The sequence below is a fragment of the Rhinopithecus bieti genome, unplaced genomic scaffold (genome assembly GCF_001698545.2).
Source record: "Rhinopithecus bieti isolate Rb0 unplaced genomic scaffold, ASM169854v2 scaffold_42772, whole genome shotgun sequence".
Lineage (NCBI taxonomy): Eukaryota > Metazoa > Chordata > Mammalia > Primates > Cercopithecidae > Rhinopithecus > Rhinopithecus bieti.
In genome coordinates this window covers 336,838-354,085 of record NW_016818842.1, presented here as the reverse complement: position 1 = coordinate 354,085, position 17,248 = coordinate 336,838, and the positions used below count along the sequence as shown (strand labels likewise).

Genomic DNA, 17,248 nt, shown 5'->3' with positions numbered 1-17,248 from the left:
TCTCAAAAAAAAAAAAAGAAAGTAAAAGAGTAGAGAATGGCTACTCCATAGACAGAGCAGACCCGAGGGCTGCTGGTTGCCCAATTTTATGGTTATTTCTTGATCATATGCTAAACAAGGGGTGGATTATTCATGCCTCCCCCTTTTCAGACCATATAAGGTAACTTCATGACATTGCCATGGCATTTGTAAACTGTCACGGCGCTGGTGGGAGTGTAGCGGTGAGGATAACCAGAGATCACTCTCATCGCCATCTTGGTTTTGGTGGGTTTTGGCCGGCTTCTTTACTGCAATCTGTTTCATCAGCAAGGTCTTTATGACCTTGTGCCAACCTCCTATCTCGCCCTGTGACTTAGAATGCCGTAACCATCTGAGAATGCAGCCCAGTAGGTCTCAGCCTCAACCCAACCCATATTCATGATGGAGTTGCTGTGGTTCACACGCCTCTGACAAAGGCAGGGGCAACAATCTGTGGAAAGGCCCTGAGGCAGGGAGGATCTGGAGGGTGAAAGGCAGGCAATGGTGAGCACAGCACCAAGAGAGACCAGGAGCAGTCAGGCAGAGCCAGGACAGGACTCCCTCCTGATGCAGAGGCTCACCTGCCTGTTCCACTCCTCACCCGGAAGACACACATGTTCAGAGTCCTTGTGTGAAGCATTTCAGGGTCTAATTGTCATCAGTCGCACAACAAATGATGGGAAGAGGCTGGCAAATCCTGCAGCCAGCCAGGATCACATCACCGCAGAAATGGGTGCCCGGGGCAGGCCAAGACTTCTTGCAGTTCCAAGCATCAGCTGTGTGGCCAAGTCAATCACAGGAGGCCAGGAAGGGAGATAAACCCTCCCAGAAGAGCAAGAATGACAAAAATGTCAGAAGCCGGAGGCAACCGGCCGGGGCCGCAGACAGCCGGAGCCAAATCAGAAGGAAACTGCTACCTTCTCTCAAAGGCTTCGTAACGACGGGGCTGGGGAAGCCCAAGTGAGACTCCAGTGAGTTTTTGGCAGGCCTGGTCGCCTCCAGGGGCCGCAGAGCCGCAGACATCCTGCAACAAACCCTGATCCAGGGACAACTCCCTGGGGAAAAGAAAAGTCTGAGCCGATCATAAAGACTCCAAGCAGGGACTCCAAGCAGGCATCCTCCAAGGGACTGGGAACTGTCGGGGATTCTCGGACAACCTCCTCAGAGTCCTTGCATTTCCAGAACAAGAAAGGGGGTGGGAGATCAAATTCTTGCAAACAAAGACAGATAATACTTAGACTGCAAACCACCACTAAGTCATGAGTGCGAACAGCTTACACACATGCAGAGCAAATGTCTGTCTTCCCACCGGTCTTGGTGTCCCCAGCCCCTGAGTCTGGAGCATCAGTTGAAGCCAGGAGTTCGAGACCAACCTGGGCGACACAGGGAAACCCGTCTGTACAAAAAAAAATTTATTTTTGTTTGGATGGAGTCTCACTCTGTCACCCAAACTGGAGGGCAACGGCATAATCTCAGCTTACTGCAACCTCTGTCCCCCAGGTTCAAGCAATTCTCCTGCCTCAGCCTCCCAAGTAGCTGGGATTACAGCCACGCACCACCACACCCAGCTAATTTTTGTATTTTTAGTAGAGACGGGGTTTCACCATGTTGACCAGGCTGCTCTCGAACTCCTGACCTCAGGTGATCCACTTGTCCCAGTCTCCCAAAGTGACGGAACTACAGGCGTGAACCACCATGCCCAGTCCCCCAAAAACTTTTTAAATAATAAATTAGCCGGGCATGGTGGGGCACACACCTGTAGTCCCAGCTACTCAGGAGGCCGAAGCGGGAGGATCACCTGAGTCCGAGAGGTGGAGGCTGCAGTGACCTGTGATTGTGCCACTGCTCTCTAGCCCTGGGTGACAGAGCAAGATCCTGTCTCTAAAATGTAAAAAAAAATAAAATTTAGGCAGGCGCAGTGGCTCAAGCCTGTAATCCCGGCACTTTGGGAGGCTGAGGCAGGCGGATCACGAGGTCAGGAGATCGAGACCACGGTGAAACCCTGTCTCTACTAAAAATACAAAATGTTGGCGGGGCGTGGTGGTGGGCGCCTGTAGTCCCAGCTACTCGGGAGGCTGAGGTAGGAGAATGGTGTGAACCCGGGAGGCGGAGCTTGCAGTGAGCCGAGATCATGCCACTGCACTCCAGCCTGGGCGACAGAGCGAGACTCCATCTCAAAATGAAAAAAAAAAGAAATTAAAATTAAAAAAAAGATAGAGGGGGCTCTCATTAAAATGAACAGCAATGATTAGTCAGCCTCTCTGCCAAACATATTTCTTCATTTGATTCCAACCTATTTTAATTGTTTCGTTCACTGATGAGGGACTAAAGCAATGAAGGGAAGTTGCTGGCTTAACTGTGGGTCCTTCAGAGGTAAGTCACCGCTAGGCATAGTAGCTCATACCTGTAATTCCAGCACTTTGGGAGGCTGAGGGAGGAGAATCGCTTGAGCCCAGGAGTTCAAGACCAGCCTGGGCAACGTTGCAAGACCCAGTCTCTATGAAAAATACCAAAATGATCCAGGCATGGTGGTGCACGCCTGTAGCTCCACCTACTCGAGAGGCTAAGGTGGAAGGATCACTTGAGTCCAGAAGGTCAAGGCTGCAGTGAGCTATGTGATCACACCACTGCATTCCAGCCTGAGCAACAGAGCGAGACCCTGGCTCCAAAAAAAAAAAGTGAGTCACTGCAGGCTGGCTGCATGAGACAAGGCAGAAAAAGTCCTTCCCCACCCCGCTCACCTTGGGGCCTCCCCGAGTCTCTTCTGCTGTCACACTGTCTGGGACATGCAGCTCATCAGAAATCCTCAGCCGGGCACAGTGGCTCATGCCTGTAATCCCAGCACTTTGGGAGGCCAAGGTGGGAGGATCAGTTGAGACCAGGAGTTTGAGACTGACCTGCACAACATAGTGACACCCTCATCTCTATTTTAAAGAAAAGAAAAGAAGGCCAGGCACAGTGGCTCATGCCTGTAATCCCAGCACTTTGGGAGGCCGAGGCAGGCGGATCACCTGAGGTCAGGAGTTTGAGACCAGCCTGGCAAACATGGTAAAACCCATCTCTACTAAACATACAAAAATTAGCCAGGTGTGGTGGCAGGTACCTGTAGTCCCAGCTACTCGGGAGACTGAGGCAGGAGAATCACTTGAATCCGGGAGGCAGAGATTGCAGTGAACTGAGATCATGCCACTGCACTCTAGCCTGGGTGACAGAGCCAGACTCGGCTTCAAAAAATAAATTAATTAAATTAAATAAAGAAAATAAATCCTCAGCCTCAGTCCTCACCAGAGGCATCTGAGCACCCTCAGATCCCTCCCGTCTGCTCCTCAGTCACATCTGGGGGTGATCCTCTGCACTGACGCCCGAAGCGGCTGAGGTTCAGCTGGGAGTGCAAATAGGCCCGCACCCCTCACTCTGGTCTTGAAAACCTGAGCAGGGTCCTAAGAGACAAGGAAAAACCATCAGGATTGCAGCTTCTGTTTTCTCTGGCTCCCCGGCAGCAGCAACGGTGGGCTCTACTTCAGGGGTAGGTCTGAAATGACCCCAGGGAGCAGGCTTCGGACCAGCTCTTGGAGAGCACCAGAAACCTATCAGGCCATTTTCCTCATTCTACGAGACCTGCCTTGAATGGGGACTCCTCTAGGAAGTCCTCAGCATTTAGCCCCCATCCGCAACAGCATCTCACAGGGTGTGCAGTCTGAAAGACACCATCCTGGCAAAAGGCACCCTAGAAGAGGATTCTGTGGCCTCATATGCTTGTAGTTTTGTTGTGGGGAGGATTTTTTTGAGACTTTTTTTGAGACAGAGTCTGGCTCTGTCACCCATGCTGGAGTGCCGTGGCTCTATCATAGCCTCCACCTCCTGGGCTCAAGTGATCCTCCTGCCTCAGCCTCCCCTCCCAGGTAGCTGGAACTACAAGCATTCAATACCATGCCTGGCTAGTTTCTATTTTTTTTTTTTTTTTTTTTTTTTTTTTTGTAGATACAGGATCTTACTATGTTGCCCAGGCTGGGCTCACACTTCTGGACTCAAGTGATCCTCCCACCTCAGCCTCCTCCCCAAGTACCTGGGACTACAAGCACACATCACTATGCCGGGCTAATTTTCTCTCTTTTTTCTTTCATTCATTCTTTCTTTCTTTTATAGATATGGAGTGTTGCTATGTTGCCCAGGCTGGTCTCACACTCCTGGGCTCAAGCAATCCTCCTGCCTCAGCCTCCCCTTCCCAAGTAGCTGAGAATACAAGCTTGCCATACCACACCTGGCTTTTATTTTATTTTTTTGTAGATTGGGGATTTTGCTATGTTGCCCTGGCTGGTCTCGAACTCCTGGTCTCAAGTGATCCTCATGCCTTGGCCTCCCAAAGTGTGGGATTGTAGGTGTGAGCCACTGTGCCCAGCCATGCTGCCTATGTTTGTGAAATCCATCATCTTCCCAAGCTTTACAAGGCCCCATCAGCACACTACACCATCTGAGAAAAGCCTTTACCCTTTCACATGGCCTCCTACAGTGCATACTAGACATTGTTCTCAGCGCTTGATTAATATTAACTGGCATAAGCCCCAGAATGACATTATGAAGGAAATACTCTAATCATACCCATTTTATAGATGAGGTGACTGAGGCACAGAGAGGTCAGGCAACTTAGTCAGGGCCAAACAGAACCTGGACTCAGACTCAGGCAGCCTAGCTCCAGATCCTACTCTTCACAGCCTTCCTCTTTTTTTTTTTTGAGATGGAGTCTCACTCTGTCACCCAGGCTGGAGTGCAATGGTATGATCTCAGCTCACTACAACCTCCACCTCCCAGGTTCAAGCAATTCTCCTGCCTCAGCCTCCCGAGTAGCTGGAATTATAGGTGCCCATCACCATGCCTGGATAATTTATTTGTATTTTTATTGGAGGCGGGGTTTCACCATGTTGGCCCGGCTGGGCTCAAACTCCTGACCTCAGATGATCTGCGCCTTGGCTTCCCAAAGTGTTGAGATTACAGGTGTGAGCCACTGTGTCTGGCCTGTGCGCTTTATTTCTATTATTATTACATTGTAATATATAATGAAATAATCCTACTACTCACCATCATATAGAATCAGTGGGAGCTCTGAGCTTGTTTTCCTGCAACTAGACGGTCCCATCTGGGGGTGATGGGAGACAGTGACATCATCAGACATTAGATTCTCATAAAAGTACACAACCTAGACCCCTCGCCTGTGCAGTTTACAACAGGGCTAGAGCTCCTACGAGAATCTACTGCTGTTGGTGGTCTGACAGGAGGCGGAGCTAATGCGGTAATGCTAGCGAGGGCAGCAGCTGTAGAGATGAAGGTTCAGGCTTTTTCGCCTGTCACTCACCTCCTACTGAGCGGCCCGGTTCCTTGAACTGGTCTTGAACCGGTACCTGTCTGTGACCTGGGGGTTGGGGACCCCTGCTTTACAAGATTACTCTGGAGGCAGCTAGGGGTGGGGCAGACAGGGAGACACAGGAGGCCGGAGTGCACACCACTCTCCTATTATTTCAGAATTAACCTGGACTCAGTCCAGCTTGTTTCAAGGTAGTCTGTTACAGGACTCCGAAGGGAAGCTCTAGACCCTGGTTTCTGGGAGGCAGGCAGACAGAAGGCCAGGCTGGGAAGGTCAGGGACCCCGACGACTTGGAGGGCAGAACAGCATGGCGTATGTTTCCGTAGGATCATCTGCAGAATTCCCGGAGCACTTTGTGCTAACATTCCCGAAAATCCTCTAACAGTTAGTTATTTTTGCTCTTTTCCCCTGCCCCAGGCTGAATTGATCCGGGTCCAGCTCACACACTCTCAAAGTGGCAATGAAGTGTCACATGAGTTCGAGCCAAGAGAAGCCTGGAGGAGTGCTATTATTGCCATAGGAATTGTTTCTCTGGGAATGGATTTTAAAATAACAGACAAGCTGGGGGAAGAGGGGAGCGAGATGAAGAGAGGGAAGATTCAGAAAATCCTGGAGCTTGAGGACAAGGTCTCCCCAGATATTTACATCAAAGCCATTCTGTGTGATTCTCAGGAAAAGTCTCCCTTCCCTACGCGCTCGCACTTCAAAGGGAGAAGCAGGATCTGTAAAGCTGGGTTCTCCATGGTTCCTCTAAAAGCGGCTTCAGGAGCTGGCCTCATGTGAACAAAGTGCAGAGAAAGGGACCTCGCTCCAGAACAGCAAACGTGCACTGAGGCAGAGGCACTGCCTCAGTGTCCCAAAGGAGAAAGGTCAAGGTATTTGTTCATTCATTCATTCATATGTTCATTTATTCACTCAAAAAACTTCCCTTGAGTACCTGATCCGTGCAAGTCCAGAAGATGCTGAAATTTGGGGTTGAAAACTCCATGCAGGAAAAATAACATTTCACAAAAATGCAAGATGTGTGAAGTCTGCTTTGCTGCCGTTGCAAACCTAGAAAATGCTGCAAAAACTTTGCAATGTTCTGAGAAGCAAAGCAGCAGGCTCCTTGTTGTCCCCCAGGCACTGGAGACAGCCAGGAGCTCAGGCCTGAAGCCTGCCTCTGCCTATCCGTGATCCACCAAGGGACCAGGTCCTGCTAGCTCCGAGCACTCCTTTCTCCCCTGCTCCATCCATCAGCTACCTCCTAACTGGCCTCCCTCCTTCCACTCTCCTTCCTCTGCCAGCCTCTTCCCCAACCAGCAAAGTTGGCACAAGCCTGACTGTGACCAAGCCCAGATTATAAAGGCAAGCTCCTTAAGGTGGCAGGAAGGAGACTTCATATTCAGACTCCAAAAGCTCAGCACCTATCCTCTGCCTGCCCAAGCCCATGGTCTGCTCTTGCTCTGTCACCCTGATTGGAGTGCAGTGGCACGATCATAGCTCACTGCAGTCTCAAACTCCTGAGCTCAAGCAATCCTCCCACCTCAGTCTCCTGAGTAGCTGAGACTACCGGCGTGTTCCACCACACCTGGCTAATTTTTTATATTTGGTAGAGACAGGGTCTTGCTATGTTGCCCAGGCTGGTCTTGAACTCCTGAGCTCAAGCAATCCTCCCACCTTGGCCTCCCAAAGTGCTGGGATTACAGATATGAGCCACCACATCCCACCAGTCCAGCCACTCTGAAATCAATCCCACTGACTATATGTCAGGCAATAGCTGATGACACTTCCAAACCCTTATACAGCAGTCTGTCTGCCCAGAATGCCCCAGTCACTGCCTCAAGCTCTCCTGTTCATCCTACAAAACCCTCCTATGTTGACTCTTCTGAGAAGTCCTCAACATTTAGTCTCTATCCACTAGAACATTTCCCTAAGTATGTGGTCAGGAACACAGTCCTAACAAAATGCTCCCCAGAAGGCTGGGTGTGGTGGCTCACACCTGCAATCCCAGCACTTTGGGAGGCCAAGGCAGGTGGACCACTTGAGGTCAAAGTTCAAGACCAGCCTGGCAAATGTGGAGAAACCCCAATTCTACTAAAAATACAAAAATTAGCCGGGCATGTTGGTGGGTGCCTGTAATCCCAGCTACTTGGGAGGCTGAGGCAGGAGAATTGCTTGAACCTGGGAGGCGGAGGTTGCAGTGAGCCAGGATCATGCCACTGCACTCCAGCCTGGGCAACAGAGTGAGACTCCATCTCAAAAAAACAAAATGCTCCCCAGAAAAAGATTCCAATATATTTGTATTCATATATTTGTGGAATCCCCCCATGCTTGCAACCTTTGCAAAGCATGTGAACACAGTCCACTGTCACATGCCTGAGCAGAGCATTTACTATTCTTTTTCCTAAGAACGTTATTAATATTAACCCATTTAAGCCCCAGAACAACTTAATGAAGTAAGTACTGAGATCATTCCCATTTTACAGATGAGAAAACTGAGGCACAAAGACTCCCAGCCTCCCACATACCCTAGCTCCCCTAGCTCACTTTGTACACATTTGTATCACACCGAATTCCACTCTTACTCATGGATCTGTTTTCCTCAACCAGTCTCTGAGCTCATCAAGGGCAGAGGCTGGGTCTGAATCATCTCACTGCCCCAGAGACAGGGTCTCACTCTGTCACCCAGGCTGGAGTGCAATGGTGTAATCATAGCTCACTGCAGCTTCAACTTCCTGGGTTCAAGCCATCTTCCCACCTCAGCCTCCCAAGTACCTGGGACTACAGGTGTGTACCACCACACTCAGCTAATTTTTTAGTCTTTTTGCAAAGACAGGGTCTGACTATGTTTCCCAGGCTGGTCTCAAACTCCTGGGCTCAGTTGATCCTCCCACCTCAGCCTCCACCAGGACTACAGGTGTGCACCACCACGCTCAGCTAATTTTTTAAATTTTTTTCACAGAGACAGGGTCTGGCTATGTTGTCCCAGCTAGTCTCAAACTCCTGGGCTAAAGTGATCCTCTCAACGTGGTCTCCCACAAAGTGCTGGGATGAAAGGCATGAGCCCCCACAGCTGACCACAGTCGCCCCTTCTTGAATGTAGGGAACCGGAGAGCAAAGGCAGGGGCCCAACACTGCAGAAGCATGCAATGCAGTCAGAGGGACAAGGCCCTGTGGATGTGATCATCCACTTCCCCAGTCTGCTGAGCTCTTCCTCCATGCAGGCCACCAGGCCGAGCCCCCTGCCTTCATGTTTGAGTCCTCAGCCTCTCCCCTACCTGCATATGGGCTCAGTGAATGCAAGGTGATTAAATGCCTGACCTGGAGTGGCTCATATTTCCAAGAGGCAGTGGTAGGTCGTGGGCAGGGCTGAGCCCCGGCTCATGCACACTTGTCCAAGGCAGACTGCTCAGAGTCACTCCTGTAGGGAGTAAATGAGGAAGGAGAAATGATTCCATCTGCAAGAAGGAAAACTGGGGAAGTGAGTTCTCAAAACAAAACCACAATCACAGATGCAACGGGTACAGGGCCTACCCACAGATGAGATGAACAGAAAGCTAGGAGGTAAATCCAGAGAGACTTCCTGGAGGAAGGGTGCTTGTGGTTCTACCAAAAGAGAGGGGAGTCAAGGTAAGAGGGAGGCATTTTGAGTGAGAGGGGACACACCAAGCACTTTGGCTTAGACAAAACCACAAGAAAGTGACTTCAGAGACAGAAGGAGCTTGAAGCAGCAGGTATAGATGAAGGAAAGGTGGGTGGGTCGCAGAGGCTCATGCCTGTAATCCCAGCACTTTGGGAGGCTGAGGTGGGCAGACAACCTGAGGTCAAGAGTTCGAGAGCAGCCTGGCCAACATGGCAAAACCCCATCTCTACTAAAAATACAAAAAAATTAGCTGGGTGTGGTGGTGCATGCCTGTAATACCAGCTACTCAGAAGGCTGAGGCAGCAGAATCGCTTCAACCTGGGAAGCGGAGGTTGCAGTGAGCTGAGATTGTGCCACTGCACTCCAGCCTGGGCAACAGAGCCAGACTCTGTCTCAAAACCCAAAAACAAACCAAAGGAACAACAACAGCAACAACAACAACAACAACAACAAAACTGCATGTCAGCTTGATTTATAACTTTTTTTATTTATTTTTTATTTTTTATTTTTTATTTTATTTTTTTTTTGAGACGGGAGTCTTGCTCTGCTCCCCAGGCTGGAGTGCAGTGGCCAGATTCAGCTCACTACAAACAGCTCCGCTCCCGGCGTTTACACCATTTCCTGCCTCAGCCTCCCCCCAGTAGCTGGGACTACAGGCGGCCCGCCACCTCGCGCCGGCTAGGTTTTTTTGTATTTTTAGTTAGAGATGGGGTTTCACCGTGTTAGCCAGGATGGGTCTCGATCCTCCTGACCTCGGTGTCCACCCGTCTCGGCCTCCCAAAGTGCTGGGATTACAGGCTTTGAGCTCACCGCGCCGCCACCGCGCCCGGCCTTTTTATTTTTTTTTTGAGATGGAGTCTCACTCTGTCACCCAGGCTGGAGTGCAGTGGTGTGTGATCTAGACTCACTGCAAGCTCCTGCCTCAGCCTCCCCAGTAGCTGGGACTACAGGCGTCCACCACCACGCCTGGCTCATTTTTTGTATGTTTTGTAGAGACAGGGTTTCACTGTGTTAGCCAGGATGGTCTTGATCTCCTGACCTCAGGATCCACCCGCCTCAGCCTCCCAAAGTGTTGGGATTACAGGAGAGAGCCACCGCACCCGGCCGATTTATAACTTTTAAATATGTAGCCATATGGTGAATGGTCTTCATCTTTAGTCTTGCCCCAAGCCCCAGAAATGTTAGGAGTGGCCAGGGCTTGCAGGTGGTCTAAGATCAGGGAAGCCTATTCTTACCCCTGAAAGGCCATATCGACCCAGCATCATTTAAAATGGCCTCCTCAGGCCGGGTGCGTTGGCTCATGCCGTAATCCCAGCACTTTGGGAGGCCGAGGCGGGCAGATCACCTGAGGTTGGGAGTTCGAGACCAGCCTGACCAACATGCAGAAACTAAAAATACAAAATTAGCTGGGCATGGTAGCGCATGCCTGTAATCCCAGCTACTAGGGAGGCTGAGGCTTGAACCCGGGAGGCAGAGGTTGTGGTAAGATGAGACCATGCCATTGCACTCCAGCCTGGGCAACAAAAGCAAAACTCCATCCCAATAAATAAATAAATAAATAAAATGGCCTATTCAAAATGTACCCCAAGAAGAAACTGCTGATGGGAATGTAAAACGCCGTAACCCCAATGGAGGGAAACTTGACGCTATCTAGCAGAATTAAACATGTGTTTGTCACTTAACAACACAAGTGTCTATCAGTAGAGGACTAGTTGAATAAATATAGTCACTCACACTGTACACAATCACAGGCCCATAAAAATGGATGTAAAACTCTACTAAAAAAACACAAAAAATTAGCCGGGCGAGGTGGCAGGCACCTGTAGTCCCAGCTACTCGGGAGGCTGAGGCAGGAGAATGGCGTGAACCCGGAAGGCGGAGCTTGCAGTGAGCCAAGATCATGCCACTGCACTCCAGCCTGGGCGACAGAGTGAGACTCCATCTCAAAAAAAAAATAAAATAAAATAAAAGGATGCAGAAGATTATCTTTGCTTTATTTATTTATTTATTCGAGATAGAGTCTCACTCTATCACCCAGTCTGGAGTGTAGTGACGTGATCTCGGCTCACTGCAACCTCCACCTCCTATGTTCAAGCAACTATCCTGCCTCAGCCTCCTGAGTAGCTGGGATTACAGGCATGGGCCACCATGCCCAGCTAAATTTTGTATTTTTAGTAGAGAAGGAGTTTCACCATGTTGGCCAGGCTGGTATCGAACTCCTGACCTCAAGTGATCCACCCGCCTTGGCCTTCCAAAGTTCTGGGATGACAGGCGTGAGTCACCATGCCCGGCCTATCTTTGCTTTTTGATAGAGCCATCTCCACAACACGTTATGATGGGAAAAGGCCAAGTGCAAAACAGAATAACTAACACATTACCTCTGTGTAAGAAAAGGAGGAGGATGCAGACACAAACACACACATACTCATACACACTCTAACACTCACACACACACAAATTGCTTACATTTACAAAAAGAAACAATGAAAAGAGAAACCAAAAACTAACTCAAAATCTGGCTACCTACAAATAGTAAATAAGGGGGAAATCATGTGTACAAGTATTCTAGAAATTACAAATTTTAAAAAGAGTCAAAATTATAGTACCACTTTGAAGTAGGAGCTGGGACTTGACTCTGGAGGTTAGGCTTGACACCGGACCAAATTGAGGACTACCTAAAACAGGTTAGGACAAAGCACATCCCCATAAGACTCACTCACCACAGTGCCATGTGAGTTACCATTTACCAGGGCAACACCCGGAAGTTACCACCCCTTTCCATAGCAACAACCCAACAACCTGGAAGTTACCACCTTCATCCTAGAAATTCCTGCATAAACTGCCCCTTCATTTGCATATAGTTAAAAGTGGATATAAATAGTGCTGAACTGCCTCTGAGCTGCTAGTCTGGGCACACTGCCTATGGGGTATCTCTGCTGCTGCTGTGCACCGCTGCATCAATAAAAGTTGCTGTCTGACACCACCCACTCACCCTTGAATTCTTTCCTGGGTGAAACCAAAAACCCTCCCGGCCAAGCCCCAATTTGGGGGCCTGCCTGTCCTGCATCCACTTTGCAATCCTTAATGAAATAATGACATAGGCAATGATCACCAACACCTTAAGCATCACAAGAGAAAAAGAGAGACCACCAGATATTGTGTAATTGCCAATGGAAAAACACTGCACTACCCAAGAGGTAATTCTGCCAAAATAATGATGATCATAATAAGGAGAAAACGAAGGAGGAGGAAGAACTAGATCCAATCAAACTCTTGATCCAATTTCCCATTATCTGGAAATACAGAGGACAGATGAACATGCTCAAGGCACCATGAGCATAAAACCAACAAAATCCTGAACACGGAACATTCTAGAAGGCTGAGTTTCTGCAACAAATAAATTGCAACAAAAAGAAGGGAAAAAGTGGAAGAGACTTGTAGATAGTGGTGTTCTGCTGAATATTTAACACCCAGCTTTCCAGAATAAAGCCATGTCCTTCTGTTAGTCAGTTCAGGGCTGCCATAACAGAATACCATAGACTGAGTGGCTTAAGCAGCAGACATTTATTTCTCACAGCCTTGGAGGCTGGGAAGTCCAAGATCAAGGTGCTGGCAGATTCAGTTCCTGGTGAGGGCTCTCTGTCTGGTTTGCAGACAGCCGCCTTCTTGCTGTGCTGTGTCCTCACATGGCAAAGAGAGATAGCTCTGATTTCTCTTCCTCTTTTTTTTTTTTTTTTTTTTTTTTGAGACAGAGTCTCACTCTGTTGCCCAGGCTGGAGTGCAGTGGCATAGTCTCAGCTCATTGTACCCTCCGTCTCCCAGGCTTAAGTGATTCTAGTGCCTCAGCCTCCCAAGTAGCTGAGACGACAGGTGTGCACCACCACACCTGGTTAATTTTATTATTTATTTATTTATTTATTTATTTTTATTTTTTTGAGATGGAGTCTCCCTCTGTCATCCAGGCTGGAGTACAGTGGTGCAATCTAGGCTCACTGCAAGCTCCACCTCTCAAGTTCATGCCATTCCCCTGCCTCAGCCTCCCGAGTAGCTGGGACTACAGGCACTCGCCACCAGACCCGGCTAATTTTTTTGTCTTTTTAGTAGAGACAGTATTTCACCATATTAGCTAGGATGGTCTTGATCTCCTGACCTTGTGATCCGCCCACCTTGGCCTCCCAAAGTGCTGGAATTACAGGCTTGAGCCGCCACACCCGGCCTCTCTTCCTGTTCTTACAACATCACTAATCAAATCATGGGGCACTGCCCTCACAACTTCGTCTAAATCTAGTTACCTCCAAAGGTCCCACCTCCAAATACCAGCACATTGGAGGTGAGGGCTTCAACGTATGAATTCGGTGGGGACACACAGATCACTCCAGAGCATCTCCTGATATAATATGGTAGACTAGACCACTTATGAAGCATTTCTGTCTCTCCCAACACCCCCCAATAGAGACCATAAATCTAATCAAACCTTCCAGCCTAACTTCCAAAATAGAAGAGATACAGGGGACAGAGGATCCAATTAATTACACCACTGGGAAGCAAGTAGCTAAATCTAGCATGTGGACATTTAAGAAAACAACTGGTCTTCAACAACTTGACAGCATGGAGGAAAAATTACTCTTTCAATGGGGGAGGACTTTCCTACACTAAAAGGGACAGAAGAGACAGAATAACCAATAAGCAGACTTATTTAGATGCAGATTTGAACAAGCTAACAATTAAAAACTGCTTTTTGGCTAGGCACAGTGGCTCACACCTGTAATCCCAACACTTTGAGAGGCCAAAGCTGAAGGACTACTTGAGGCCAGGAGTTCAAGACCAGCCTGGTCAACATAGCATGACCCCATCTCTTTTTTTTTTTTTTTTTTGAGGCGGAGTCTCGCTCTGTTGCCCGGACTGGAGTGCAGTGGCCAGATCTCAGCTCACTGCAAGCTCCGCCTCCCGGGTTTACGCCATTCTCCTGCCTCAGCCTCCCGAGTAGCTGGGACTACAGGCGCCCGCCATCTCGCCCGGCTAGTTTTTTGTATTTTAGTAGAGACGGGGTTTCACCGTGTTAGCCAGGATGGTCTCGATCTCCTGACCTCGTGATCCGCCCGTCTCGGCCTCCCAAAGTGCTGGGATTACAGGCTTGAGCCACCGCGCCCGGCTAGCATGACCCCATCTCTATGAAAAAGTTAAAAATTAGCCAGCCATGGTGGCCCATGCCTGTGATCCCAACTACTTAGGAGGCTGAGGTGGGAGGATTGCTTGGACCCAGGAAGTTGAGGCTGCAGTGAGCTATGATTGCGCCACTGTGTTCCTGCCTGGGTGACAGAGCGAGACCCTGTCTTTAAAAAAAAAAAAATCAGACTTTAACAAGGAGCAGTAACAATTAAATTAAAGCAGACTCTTTGTCAACAAACAGCCCTGTCATCATCGCCCATCAACTGAGACCAAGCCCCGGTAAACACACTACTGCAGGCCAAGGCTGCAGGGACCACTGTGCCAACTGCTGTCCCCCAAGCCCTCAACTTCTGGAGATCATGAATCTCAAGGACAAGGGACACTTGTGAAAGATAGCTCATGAAGCACAGAAACATGTGACGCCCAGGCCAGCTCCAGCCTATAACTCACCCAGGCAACAACCAGGTGCCTGCAATGCCCATGCTGGGCTTTCTGGGCAAAGAGACTCAGTCACGTTCGGGAATATCAACTTGCCCCAAGCCTCCCCAACACCTCCTGGTATCCTTTTCCGGAATCCACTTCCCACAAATTCACCCACATCCTCCCTAAACCTAATTATATCCTCTCCCCATTCCTATCCTGGTGGAAAGAGTTCTGGAAGATTGCCACACTTGTTTGAGCCTCTTTTTGTTTGTGCTAAAATGATCCCTTCCAAGTTTCTTCAGAGGTCCCCAAGTTCCAGCCCACCAAATGTCAGAATGAGGTCTCCATTAGCCCCCAAACTTCATGGACCTCACCTCCTGCTTTTCTGCAGGCGTATTTCAGGCTGCAAAGACCTTTTTTTTTTTTTTTTATTCGCACACTTTTAAACTACAAAAGCATTACATGAATATATGCTCTTTGCAAACCATCCATTCAATCCCCGTACCGGCCAGTAGGTTCTCTTTGGGGCCAAGCACAGTGGCTCATGCCTGTAATCCCAGCACTTTGGGAGGCTGAGGCAGGCAGATCATTTGAGGCCAGGAGTTTGAGACCCGCCTGGCCAAAATAACAGCATTTTTTATTGGCCAACAATACAAAAATTAGCCAGGTGCAGTGGTGGGTGCCTGTAATCCCAGCTACTTGGGAGGCTGAGGCAGGAGAATCACTTGAACCCGGGAGGCAGAGGTTGCAGTGAGCCAAGACTGCACCATTGCACTCCAGCCTGAGCGAGACTGTCTCAAAAAAACACAGAAACCAGAAAAACATTCAGACAAGCCACAAACAGACAGAGGGAAAATGGGACAGTCCCCTGGCCCAGCCCTAGACTTCTTCATAACATTAACTGCTGAAATGGTTTCCTAGAAACTTTTTTGAGGCATTTATCTACCTAGATGTAGACCTGATTTTCCTTTTCATAAACGAAATCATGCTGTATATATTATTCTGCAACTTGAAAAGCTTGTTTTTTAGACAATCCTCACATGGAACTGTGTAGAGGCCACACTAGTGTGGGTGTTTGGAGAATACTCCTCATAGAAGCCCCGGGTAAGTATTTCCAAACAAAACGAGAGAAATAAGATTGCATGCAAACTTTTCCAGAGGCATTTCTATGCTTTTCTGGGTCCTGCCCTATCCAGCCATGAGTGTATATTTCCTCCCAGCATGAAACATCCCTGTCTCCTTGTTATTAAGGCATTAGCCAGAAATCATCTTGGAGTCCTCTGATTTGGTAAATATCAAAGAGATAAAAAGAACTGGAACCTGTCTTTTAGCTTTGATAAGTAGAGCAGTATGCTAGAAAACACCAGATCTTGGCCTGGCGTGGTGGCTCACGCCTGTAACCCCAGCACTTTGGGAGGCCGAGGCAGGAGGATCTCTTGAAGCCAGAAGTTAGAGACCAGCATGTGCAACATAGTGAGATCCCACCTCTACAAAAAATTTAAAAATTAGCCAGTCATGGTGGTGTGAGCCTATGATCTCAGCTACACAGGAGGCCAAGGTTGGGGGATCACTTGAGTCTGGGAGATCAGGTCTGCAGTGAGCTATGATCGCACCACTGCACTCCAGCCTGGGAAACAAGCAAGACACTATCTAAGAAAAAAAAAAAAAAGGCACAAGAGGTCAGTCCTGAGTGGCTACTGGGCCTAGCAAATCCTGAGCCTCTGTTTCTTCAGCTCAAGGAAAGATACTACTCTAATGTTTTAACCCTAGGGTTGTTAAGGATCAAAAGAAATGGAGATTGGGAGGGGCCAAGGCAGTAGGATCTCCTTGAGCCCAAGAGTTTGCGTCAAGCCTGGGCAACAGAGTTGAGATTCTGTCTCTGCAAAAAATAAATTAAAATGTAAAAAAGAGATGGAGGGAACAGACACAGGTAGTGCATTCCAGAGCGCTGTCATAGCTGTGTGGGTTGTAGTTATTACTAAATGAGGAAAAGCTAAATTCAAGCGAGTTATGCAAACGAGGCGTTTGGCAACTTCTACTTGCATGCTTACGGTTTTCTGGGGAAATCCAAATGCGGGCTCCGGAGCCGCAGCCCTGAGCATCCCAGAGGTGGCCATGGCGCCACCTGCCGGCCAAGAGAGAGGAGACGCCTGGCGGGTCCCGGCGCCCGGGCCCGGTGACCCTGCGCCCTCTCCAACCCCGCCACGCAGCCACCCGATCCCAGCCGGTTCTACGTCCCGGGGTGGCTGGGGAGTCGCAGCCGAGGATCCTCCGCGGCCTCAGCCCCAAAGACTGGGCGGGAATGACCCCTCCGGTGTCCTGGGGCCGCTGATAGGAGAGGGGCTGCCCGGGACGCGAGGCCTTGACCACCCGGGAACCTGCTCCTCGACACAAAGCCGCAGCCGCGCAGGTGAGCGGCGGAGCCACGTGAGCGGCCGAACGCCCGGGGCAGTGCCCCAGCCCGGGCCACCGCGGTCGGAGCCACTTCCACTCCGAGCCCGGAACGAGGGGCGAAGGTTGGGGAAGCAAAGAAAGGAAGGGATAGGGTGGGCGCGGCCAGAGACCACCGCAGCCCCGGACCCGGACCCGAACCCTCAGCCCCGCGGCCCCGCCACCCCAACCCTCATCCCTTTCCATCGGTCGTTCCAGCTGCC

The 17,248-nt window shown here is 49.5% G+C and overlaps 1 protein-coding gene across 1 annotated transcript in view; it reads right to left on the bottom strand.

Moving 5' to 3' along the window:
- The window catches only part of COL26A1 (collagen type XXVI alpha 1 chain), a 217,400-nt gene that overhangs the window by 199,331 nt on the left and 821 nt on the right, over positions 1–17,248 (bottom strand).